Here is a 12,014-nt window from a genome sequence, read left to right as displayed (position 1 = left end):
AATGGAACAGGATTGAAAGCCCAGAGATAAACCTGTGCACACACGGTCACCTTATCTTTGATAAACGAGGCATGAATGTACAGTGGAGAAAGGACAGACTCTTCAATAAGTGGTGCTGGGAAAACTGGACAGGTACATATAAGAGAATGAAATTAGAACACTCCCTGACACCATACACAAAAGCAAACTCAAAATGGATTAGAGACCTAAATGTAAGGCCAGAAACTATCAAACTCTTAGAAGAAAACATAGGCAGAACACTCTATGAGATAAATCACAGCAACATCCTTTTTGACCCACCTCCTAGAGAAATGGAAATAAAAACAAAAATAAACAAATGGGACCCAATGAAACGTCAAAGCTTCTGCACAGCAAAGGAAACCAGAAACAAGACCAAGAGACAACCCTCAGAATGGGAGAAAATAGTTGCAAGTGAAGCAACTGACAAAGGATTAATCTGCAAAATTTACAAGCAGCCCATACAGCTCAATAGCAAAAAACCAAACAACCCAATCCAAAAATGGGTGAGAGAGAGGCATGGACATATATACACTACCAAACTTAAGGTAGATAGCTAGCGGGAAGCAGCCACATAGCACAGGGAGATCAGCTGGGTGATTTTTGCCTGCCGGGAGGGGTGCCATAGGGAGGGTGGGAGGGAAGGAGACGCAAGAGGGAAGAGATATGGGAACATATGTATAGGTATAACTGATTCACTTTGTTATAAAGCAGAAACTAACACAGCATTGTAAAGCAATTATTCTCCAATAAAGATGTAAAAATAAATAGTAAATATCAAATAAATAAATAAATAACATGGAAGTGATCCAGTACAGAGAAACATAGCTCATATATTAAAATCTAAAAGGCAGAGGTCATCATTTGGACAAGGTGATTACTGACCCAAATTTCGAAAGCTAGATATGAATCTGTATGGAATGATATTCCTCCTTTCACTGGGCTGAGGGTATAACATGTTCACAGGCATTGGAGCAAGAAATTACCCTGTATATTTCAGCAACCACAAGCAGTTTTACATAGAATATATCATTTAAGATTGGGGAGCAGGTAGCAAGCTTTTAGAAGTTCCTAGCTTCTCCTGAGGTGCGAGAGAAGTAGAATCCTCTGGAAAGGGCGTAGAAGTAAAAATTAGGTTATTTCTGTATTGATTCTAGTTCATTAACCCCTGCCCTGACATTGGCTCCTGGTCTGAGGGAACGATTAAAGATGTCTGTCTCAGTCTTAACCCCTCCCAGAAGCAAAAACAGCAGTGATGGTAATAACAATGCTGTTTCAGCACCTGGTATGTTTCCTTACTAGTCCGTTTTTATACAGTATCTCAATTATGAGAGCTACCCAGAGATAGGTATTATTCCTATTTTACGCTTGAAAAATTGAGTATGAAACAACTTGTTCAAGTTTACATAGTGAGTATGTAACCAAGCTGGCTTGCAAACTCAAGCCTTTTCAGCTTCAAAGGCCATGTCTTGTCACATGTCCTAAAGTGTGTTGCCCCACAACCCATGAGAAGCCCATTAGGACACACCAGAGGATAAGCCAAACAGAAAAGTTTTCCTCCTTTCTAAGAAATGGGATTTTAGGTTGGGAAGTTTAGGTTCAGAAAGATTTAAAGGAGATGCACTGCTCTACTCAAGTCTCTGGGGTCCTTCTCTTACAATGTAAAGCAGAATGAGGGGAAAACCTGCACTATCTCATTTGTAGGTAATAGCCACTTGTCTTTTTTTTTTTTTTGCGTGACGCAGGCCTCTCACTGTTGTGGCCTCTCCCGTTGCGGAGCACAGGCTCCGAACGCGCTGGCCCGGCAGCCATGGCTCACGGGCCCAGCTGCTCCACGGCATGTGGGATCTTCCCGGACCGGGGCACGAACCCGTGTCCCCTGCATCGGCAGGCAGATTCTCAACCACTGCGCCACCAGGGAAGCCCCCACTGGTCTGTCTTGAAGTTAATTCAGGACTCTACCACCATCTCCAAGTGCTGTAAGGATATCAAACTTCCTTAGAGACTGACAGCCAGGCTGAGCTCTAATCCCAAGAAGATTCCTCATCCCTCCTCTAGGAAAGCCTTTCTGATTTCTACTTGGTGTCCTTAGACTAGCTGTAGACTACAGGGAGGTTGGAGAACAAGGAAGAGCAGGACTTGGACCCAAGGGATCATGATTCAAATAAGAAGTTTCCCCTACATAGATCCAGACCTCTATGGACCAACCCTGACATGCTGCAGGTAACTGTTCAGTTTTAGAATCTGTATCCATTCTGTGGGACAAAGCCTGCTATTTTCCTTCTCCACTGAGATGGTGGGAAGGTTAAACATGAAAGTCCCTTTACCCCTGAACAGAATGCTTATAAGTGACAGGCCTCAGAGGCATTTGCAGAGCCCCAGGTTCTTGTTGACACTACCCATCCCAGGTAAGAGCATCTTACAAGGAGAATCTAGAAAAGGAGTAAAAGTCATCAGTAAGCATTCCCAACTCGTAAGGAAGAACAGACTTGGAACTCCTGGGCATCCAACTTTAGATCATGATCCTGTATAAGTCTCCAAGACCCAAAAGGAAGGAATTCTCTTGGAAGGTGACTTAGAAAGGGTGGAGTCCACATAGAGTCACACACAAGGAGGCTGAAGAGGACTCTAGTTCACTAGCCAATACAGGATCCTCCAAAATACCTCCAGGTGCTTTAAAAAGACATGATATTTTATTTTTATTTAACATAGCCAGGCACCGTGCTAGCATAAGTGTTACAACAGAGAGTGAGATAAACATGGTCCCTACTCTCATGAAACTTATATTCTGTTCAGGGAAACAGGCAGGTAAGCAGGCAATCCATATTACTATCTGTGTGCAGTACAAAGACAGGCCTGTTTAGGGTGATACCTAAGCTGTGGAATTATGCATCTGTAAAGATCATCTAGGTGAGCAAGGTGAGAAGACTCTATTCAAACACCAGGAAAGAACATCGGTAGTTAACAGGGACAAAATAACTTGACAGAGTTGGGAAATGGCAAAATTCAGCCCCATAGGAAAGTAGTGAGCAGGGTGAGAATGGTAATAATAGTGGTTGGTGTTGGTAAATGTACTTGGATACAGCTCAGGTGGGAGCTGTCCTGTAGCCTCCTTCGGTTGTGTTTAAAGTGTGAGGGCTTGGCTTCTGACTAGGGAGGCATAAGTTAAGGTGTGTTAGGATCTTAGAATAATGGTCACCAAATCTAGTCCCAAAGCTCAGCCACCTCCACCCAACAGTTGAAATGCATCCCCCCAGTCGTGGGTACACTTTTCAGTTTAATATGTTCCTGGAGATGGACAGGAAGAGGAAGAGATGAGATGGAGATGGAATGTCCATCATGAAAACAGCTCTGTGTGTTGTTAGGTATGAGGAAGCAAGGAGGGATAAAAATCAAATCTACCTAACTCCAGGGCTTGAGGCCAGTTCATAGGAAGGGGCACGTTAGACATGGATCTAATAAGGTCTGGAACGTAGTAGAGGTCTGCCTACTTTCAAGAGAAATCACTTCTTATGCCAATAATTCACTAGGTATAGATTTAGCCTCTTATGTAATTTGGTCTGTGAGATCCTCCTATAACATGACTGCTCTGCCCAAATGTAGAGGGGAACCACTGCCCCAGGGTGTGGCTCAGTAGTGATGAGACTCAACATCAGAAGGGAAGATAGTGTGCAAGATGTTTCAGTGTCTATCATAGGAGGAAGGTAACCACTGTAAGTGGGACAAGCATCAGAACAGAAGACAAATTCATTTGCCAAGTTCCGCTGATTTTTCTATTCAAAAATTTTCCCTTTTCTGGAGTAAGACATTTCTTTGCATGATTACAATTTTGCTTAGTGGGGTAAAGTAGACAAGACCCCTTTAAATGTAAATGTAGACAGCGTGGTCAAGATCATTTAGCACTTGACCACAATGAGATTATAACTCTTTTGTCTTTGGAACTAGTTCTGTGAAGTTGTCCACTTTCAGATGTCTCCTTCTGAGGAAGCAGGCAAGTTTTCAAGCAATGATACTGGTGAAGACTGTACACTATTGGGATCTGTTCTGATATATCCAAAGAAGAAGTGGCATGGTCAAGGGGGCAACTGAAGAGATCATCTACAGAGGCCTGGGAAGGGTTAAGAAAACTGACAAGGGATGGTGGAGGCCCAGGACTAACCCCAGGGAGCAGCATCACCTAACTCAGGCCAACCAGGTAAGGCAAGATGCAGTTGCCAGAACACAAGTGCGGGGTGGCGGGGGGGGTGTCACTTTTAGGAGCTGTGGTGTTTGGTAGAAAATCACAGCACTGCCAAGTGCACCTGGCAGAAAGGGACTGGGGAATAAGTTCTGGATGGCTAGTCTCACCCTCTTATCTCCTGCGTCACATGAGATGAGCCCACCTAGAAACTGGAGGGGAAAAAGAAAAGCAGTACTCCATAAATGTCAGCTTCTGGGGACAGAGAACAGAGATCGGGAGGAATAGATGGAGAACAGATGGAGAATAAGCAACACAAAGGGTAAGAAACAAAGACAGGGTCCCCCCAGCCTAAAGCCTTGCCTCACCCCACCTCCTCACCTCAATCACAGGCTGATTCCTGTGCACTCTTTCTTTCCCAGCCCCAGTAACTCAGCCTTTTCACCTTCCCTTTTTCCTGCTTCTGCCAACACTTTCTCTGTTCTCATTCATAGTCATCTATGAGAATCTTGAGATGGAGGAAAATCCCAGCTCAAGCGGAGGGATTCTGTGGGATAAAGTCACTACAAACAGCTTACACGAGTTGCCTGGCACCTGGTGGCATCCTTCTGGCACCATGACTACCTGGAGAGAGACATTCCAACGTTTCTTGAAGTTTACTGAATGTATCTTTGGTTTTACACATTAGTCTCAACTGTCTAAAGAGGTAAAGCTTAGGGTTACTGTTCCTCAGACACTGCCTTCTCATTCAATCCTCATGACTTCTCTAGGACACAGTACTTAATTTTGTTGTAGAATGAGGTCAGTTGTATTTAACTAATGGGATAAATTAATTTGCCTCAAGCTCCTACTGCCAAGATATGAAATCAGATCTGAAAAATTCTAAAGGCCAGATACTGGCTACTTTGCTATATCCAAACCAACTAGGCTCAAGATGTGGAAGACAAAGCTTCTTACATACTTATTCCCCTGACATTCTTCTATTGTATATAGGAACACATTCTGGCATGATCCTTTAGATCCTAAAAAAAAATAAAACTATTTCCATGTTGTCTTTCTCAATATATATTTCCCCATTAACCAATTGCTCTGAACTCTGAGTAAGGCCGATTCTTTGGCCAAATAGTCATCTAGGCTTCATGCTAGTCTACAATGAATGTTATCTTTTTTCCCTCCTGGGGAGAACACTCTCTGCTTCTAGAATCTTATCCTCACTCAGCCTCCAAGAAAGTAGTAAGCCCTTGCATGGATCTACCTTTGGGCAGACACAAACTGAGCTCCCATCATCAGCTCTCACCTGTCAGAAATCATTTTTGTTCCACCCCCTGGAGAGTCTTCTTCACCAGCTTGCATCTGCCTTGTGATCTTGGTCTGCAGATTAAATATTTCAGCTCATCCAATAGCTAATGCTGGCCCCAAGATTAAGCTTTGACTTAACATAGAGTCTAGATAGTCCCAGGGGTCTATCTAGAGTCCCAGACTGTATCTTTCAGTATCAATGCATCTCTAATCAAGGAGCCCTCACACCAAATCCTGCTTATATGATTCTGAAAAATACCTAATAGCCAACCTACAAGAGTTAAATGACTTAATAGTTACTTGTCCACCTTAGGTCACTTTCATTGATGCAAAAACATTACTTTGAGAGTCTATTGCAAAAAAAGATATTCATACATTTCATTCAAATATGTATTCTGGCTTGTGCTTGAAAAATCTATAGATATCTTCACATAGTAATAACTTGTGACATTATTCTGTAACTTTGAAGAATGTTTATAGAATCTTATCCAGTCAACAACCTATTCCTTATTATAGGACCTAAGAATATTCTTGTCTTTTATTTCCAGAAAAAAGTTCTACTGCATTTTGAGGCATAAGTGAGAAGGTGCATTTATAACTAGCCACGCTCACTTTTCATAATGTCTGCTCGGGACCCAGCTCCTTCCAGCTCACTGGCATTCCAGGATTGGAGTCCCTGCACATCTGGCTCTCCATCCCCTTTGGCTCCATATACCTGGTGGCCATGGAAGGGAATGTCACCACTCAGGCTGTGGTAATGGTGGAGCACTGCCTGCACCAGCACATGTACTTCTTCCTGTGCCTAGAGGCTATCATTGACCTGGTCCTGTCCACTTCCACTATCCCCAGACTGCTGGGAATCTTTTGATTTGGTGCTGTTGACATTGGCTTGGATGGCTCCTTGGCTCAAATGTTCCTCATCCACTGCTTTGCCACGGTTGAGTAAGGCATCTTCCTTGCCATGGCTTTTGACCACTACATAGCCATCTGCGACCCACTCTATCATACCACAGTGCTCATTTATACTATGGTGGGATGTTAGGGGCTAGCTGGCCTCTTCTGGGGTGTATTCCACATTGGACCCCTGCCTCTGATGATCCACCTGCAGCTGCCCCTTTACAAAGCCTGTGTCATCTCCCACTCCTACTGTGAGCACATGGCTGTGGTCCCCTTGCCATAGCAGAGGCCAGATGGAAGCACTTAACAAGCCAGAGGGTTGAAATTACTCTAAAAACTGGTGAAAATCAAAGGGGCTTGGCCCACAGGGAGTGTTAAAGATAGTTAATAGGATAATGTGTCCCAAGGGCCAAAATAGATGGGCATCCAGCAAGGCTCTGCTTACCATTCATAGAACAAGGCAAGAATGGAGGATGAGAGGCTGAGGATGGTCACTCCAATAAAGTCAGTCTCTTGCTCAGTTCCCAGACCTGTGCCAGTGTTAAGATCTAGGACTGTAACTGAAGAGGTACCTGGATACCTAAGTGGAAGAACTGTGAAAGAAACATGCTTATTATATACCATGATGATTTCCTGAGACCTTCCTAAAAGATAACTTTGGCCATTTACTCAGGCAATTTTATACTAAAGAGAGGGGAATACCAAGGCATTGAAGGTTAAAGTTTGAGTTGACCCTGACACCCAGAAATCAAAAGCATAATCGTAGTCCCTCTATTAGACTTGGGGTTCTACTCTGGGTAGCAGAGTCTAATTAGTAATTGAAGTTTTGGAGAAAGTCAGTTCTCAGTCACTTAATGAATAATTAGAATGACTGTACTTGGTAGGTTGAGTAACTTCCACGTGGTGTTGCTGGCCTGTGAGGTAAGAGCCAAAGAGTTGGGAAGGCCAAATAACCTCTAACACTTCTCTCCACCAAGAGTCAAAAGTGCTTCAGAGGTACATGGAGAATCTGGCAAATGTATTGTTTTCCATCTTAGTGATAAAACACCAAAAACAATTTCCATTAACGGGGGTGGACAATAGTTCTCATATGCAGTTTGCCTCAAGGGCATGTTAACTCTTTTCCTGTGACGTAATATAATTTAAAGATGACTGGGCATCCTATGGACCTCCACCATCATCCATCGATGGCATGTTGATCTGGCCAAATGAGCTAGAGGTGTTTAGTACAATAGAGGCCTTAGTAAGACACACATGCTCCAAAGGGTAGGAGACAAATCTTAACACTCAAAACCTAGAACTTCAGTGAATTTTAGGGGGCCAATGGTTAAAAATCATCATCAGTAAAAGATCTTCATCTTACATATTTTACCAGATAGAAAGCATAATGCCTGCCACCTTGGATTCTGAAGAGAATGTATCCCTCACTTAGGAATCTTGCTTTACTCCATATACCCAAAGACATGGAAGTATAGCTTGGAGTGGGTCCAAAGCAAGAAGGCTGTTTTAGGTCCAGACTACGGTACAAGTATCACTGCCACTTAACATTATGAACGAGCAACAGTAGCAGCAAAGGAGACTACGTGTGGACCCAGCCATGTAGGTGCCCCATGATCAAGGTTGACTGCTGCCTCTGAATGCCTGTCATCAATAGACATCAATGCTGAAACCCAGATATAATAGGGTTATTCCTCAAGGAGGCCACTTGCTGGCAAGTCAACTCCTCTGGGCCTCTTGAATCCTAGGAAGTACAGTGGTTTGCACTACCAATGACACATACTATTCTGGGCATGTATTTGCCTTTCTTTCCCACAGAGCCTTGACCAGCATGTCTCTTAGAGGGCTTCCTGAATGCCTGATTATAGGCAGGACATCCCATCTGACATAGTACTGAAAGAATAGACACTCTTCAGAGAAGGATATGCAGGACAGGGCTCATAACCATGGGATCCACTGGTAGCATTACCAGTTTCACCAACCAGAAGGAGTTGGACCCACAGGATGCCAGAGCAGTCTTCTAAAAACAGCTAAAAAATAGTTCAAAAGGCAGCACTTCACAGGATTGGAGTCCTATCCTTTAGGATGCAATCTATCAACTGAAGTAACAGCTGTATCTGAGCAAAATTTCAGAAATGGGCTGTAGAGCTCATCCTTCCTTCCTTTCCATTTTGCCCTTGGCAAGACAGGCCCACAGTAACTATGGTGGAGCTGCTCCTAAAATCTGAAAGAGATCTGTGCAAGGCAAGCAGGGATGTGGAGATGGTAAAAAATAGGCTTTTCAGATTGGACTGCAAGAAGCATATTTGACTGATAGTCTCAATCATTGTGCTCTCAAGTTCATGGCATTGCTAAGCCCTAGTGGCTTCCAACCAATAGATGAGCACAGCGCTAATAAGGCAAACCTACTGGAGTGTGAGACCGGATTTCTCATGAGTTCCCTTGGCTCAAGACTTATACGCAGCCTTGCCAAAGTGTTCTTAGAAATACACAAAAGCCTAAGACCTTCCTCTTCTTTCCTCCCTCCCTCTCGGATCAGATCTGCTTGCGATTTCATGGCTCTTCCAGCCTCAGGATCCCTCTTTGTCTTCCTTCATGAGCATTTCCCCTCTGTATACCTCTGACACATCTAATTTAATGTTGGCACCTGCTTCTCAGAGGGCCCATTCTAATGCAACTATGGTAACTCCCACTGAAAAATCTTCAACTCGTGTGCACATGTCAGTCCTGTGAGGAAAGCTAATACCTGTTATGATTATAAACCTGATGGAGAAAATGTTCACATACTGAGGTGTGGGGAAGTCTTTTTGGCTTATACATGGTTCAACTTGACTTTTTGTGAACTAAGACAGACTTATTCATGGCCTATCAAACACACAGCACCTGCTCTTCAACCATTAAGGTAAAGAATGTCCATTTTAAAGATAAGGATAAATAACTCCTTGCCTATGGCATCCATGTTAACACTCCATCAAAAGTAAGGTTCCCTTCCCAGACACCAGGGTCCTGCTGTCTCACTGTACAGATACTCAGTTTGTCTCTTTTGAAACTTTAAAGGAACATCCCCCTATCATGTTTATGCCTTATCAGAACAAGGAATATAAGACTATGCAGAAATATGCATCAACTGAGCAGTTTCTCGAAGCTGAGAGGCTGTCTCCTGGGCTACAGTCCTGTTTGGCTCAAGAAAGTCTTTCCTATTATAGGCTGTTTATTGATTATTTGTCATCCAGCCCCTCATCTCTCTTCAAAGACTGCTCTCAGAACTTTGAGAATGAAAGCTGTGTAACTGTCACAACTCTCAGTACATAGCTTAGCGATGCTCTCTTTTCCTTACCCTGGAACAGAAGACATGAGCGAAGTTCTAAGTGCAGATAAATCTGAAGGACCTCGTGTCAGTAATGTCCTCAAGCAATTGAGTTTAAGGTGTAGCCTGAAGGCAGAGCAGCTAGCTTGAAGTTAACAGGCATTCCCACAATTCACGATGCCTCATGGGAAGGGAGACACAGCTATAAGAATAGCCTGATAGTGCTCTAGACTAGCAGATTGAGGAACCTGGGCTGCAACAGTGTTAGTTTTCCTCTGTAGCAGCTTGTGTTTAAGTGTTTCAATACCATTGAATTACCACTTTTTTCAATTTTTTACCATTGAAGTGTTTCAATACCATTGAATTACTTTTTTCACTTTTTTACCATTGAATTACCACTTTTTTCAAGTGTTTCAATACCATTGAATTACCACTTTTTTTGTTTAAAGTTTTCATTCCAAATTGCTCCTCTCTCCCCCTCCCAACTGTTGTACTCAGAACAGACGGGAAAATAGTATAAGGGATATATTACCAACTGTTTGGCCCTTGTGAGACAAAAATTTGAACAGCTCTGGGATTTTGGGGGAAGCTGACTAAAATACTCCTGGAGGTACCTCAGCGTCTCAGCCACTGGGCTGAAATTTTAGTTGTGTTGACTACCAATCTGAGTTGTTTGCACTTTCTTCCTATGTGGAGGTCCCTTTCTCCATCTGTTCCCTGAAGTTGCCCTATGCTTATCTCTACTCAGCTCACCCTTGGAAAGTGTCTCTTACTTATTTAATAGATATTACCTAATGGGACTCTCTCAGCTCCAAACTACAGCTTTGATATTAGAACATTCATAGCTCATAGATAATGGCCTTTGCCCATTTTGGTTCACATAGAGCTACAGGTAATAGTGTCCCCAGCCTTCTTATACTGAGGACTGACACGTTACACAAGGACATCTCTACCCCCAAATCTGATTCTTCCCTATTAGATGTAGGTTTTTTATTTTATTCTGTGGGGAGAGGGAAGATTTACTATGTGTATTTGGTGCCTTGGGCTCTTCATCCAAGGACCTCATACAACCCTTCACTGATGCTGGGGATTTTGCAGCACATGTTCATCGTCCTATAGTAGCCAATGCGTCCAGGGGCAGTGACCTCACAAGACAGAACAAAGATGTCTGAGAAACTACTCTTTAAGAAAAAAGACCCCACTGAATTAGAGTCCATTAGAAGGAGAGTTACTGGGAAGACCTTCAAGATGGCAGAGGAGTAAGATGTGGAGATCACCTTCCTCCCCACAAATACATCAGAAATACATCTACATGCGGAACAACTCCTACAGAACACCTATGAACACTGGCAGAAGACCTCAGACTTCCCAAAAGGCAAGAAAATCCCCACATACCTGGATAGAGCAAAAGCAAAAAAAGAAAGGACAAAAGAATAGAGAAAGGACCTGCACCTGTGGGAGGGAGCTGTGAAGGAGGAAAAGTTTCCACACACTAGGAAGCCTCTTCACTGGCCGGGACGGGAGGTGGAGGTGAGGGAAGCTTTGGAGCCACGGAGGAGAGCACAGCAACAGGGGTGCAGAGGAAAAAGCAGAGAGATTCTCACATAAAGGACACCAGCCTGAGACATTTGTCTGCTCAACCACCTGGGCGGGTGAGGGCTGGGAGTTGAGGCTCAGGCTTTGGAGATTAGACCCCAGGGAGAAGACTGGGGTTGGCTGTGTGAAGATAGCCGGAAGGGGGCTAGTGCACCACAGCTAGCTGGGAGGGAGTCCGGGAAATAGTCTGGACCTGCCAAAGAGGCAAGAGACCATTGTTTCAGGGTGTGTGAGAAGAGGGGATTCCTTCCCTGTGTGCCCACAGAAGGCAGAGCACCACCACCTAAGCGAGCTCCAGAGACAAGCACAAACCATGGCTATCAGCTCGGATCCCAGAGTTGGGCATGAACTGCTAACACTGCAGCCACTGCCACCAAGAAGCCTGTGTGCAAGCACAGGTCACTATGCACATCCCCCTGGGAGCCTGTGCAGCACACCACTGCCAGGGTCGCGTAATCCAGAGACAACTTCCCCAGCAGAACACACGGCACACCTCAGGTTTTTGCAATGTCACACTGGCCTCTGCTGCTACAGGATCACCCCTCATTCCAATTATGGAATTCCGTACCCCTCCCTCTCCCGGGCTTGAGTGAGCAGGAGAGCACTAATCAGCTGCTGCTTTACCCCTTTCTGTCTGGGTGGGGAACAGACTCCTCAGGGTGGCCTACACACAGAGGCGGGAGCCAAAATCAAAGCTGAACCCCAGGAGCTGTGAGAACAAAG

General features: G+C 44.1%; 1 pseudogene; it reads left to right on the top strand.

Moving 5' to 3' along the window:
• The first annotated feature begins 2,329 nt into the window (after nt 1–2,329).
• Nucleotides 2,330–6,674, top strand: LOC112403261 (olfactory receptor 52M1-like; annotated as a pseudogene).
• The last annotated feature ends 5,340 nt before the right edge of the window (nt 6,675–12,014 follow it).

Source organism: Neophocaena asiaeorientalis, unplaced genomic scaffold (genome assembly GCF_003031525.2).
Source record: "Neophocaena asiaeorientalis asiaeorientalis breed wild unplaced genomic scaffold, Neophocaena_asiaeorientalis_V1.1 scaffold1122, whole genome shotgun sequence".
In the NCBI taxonomy this organism is placed as follows: domain Eukaryota; kingdom Metazoa; phylum Chordata; class Mammalia; order Artiodactyla; family Phocoenidae; genus Neophocaena; species Neophocaena asiaeorientalis.
This window is presented reverse-complemented; position numbering and strand designations above follow the sequence as displayed.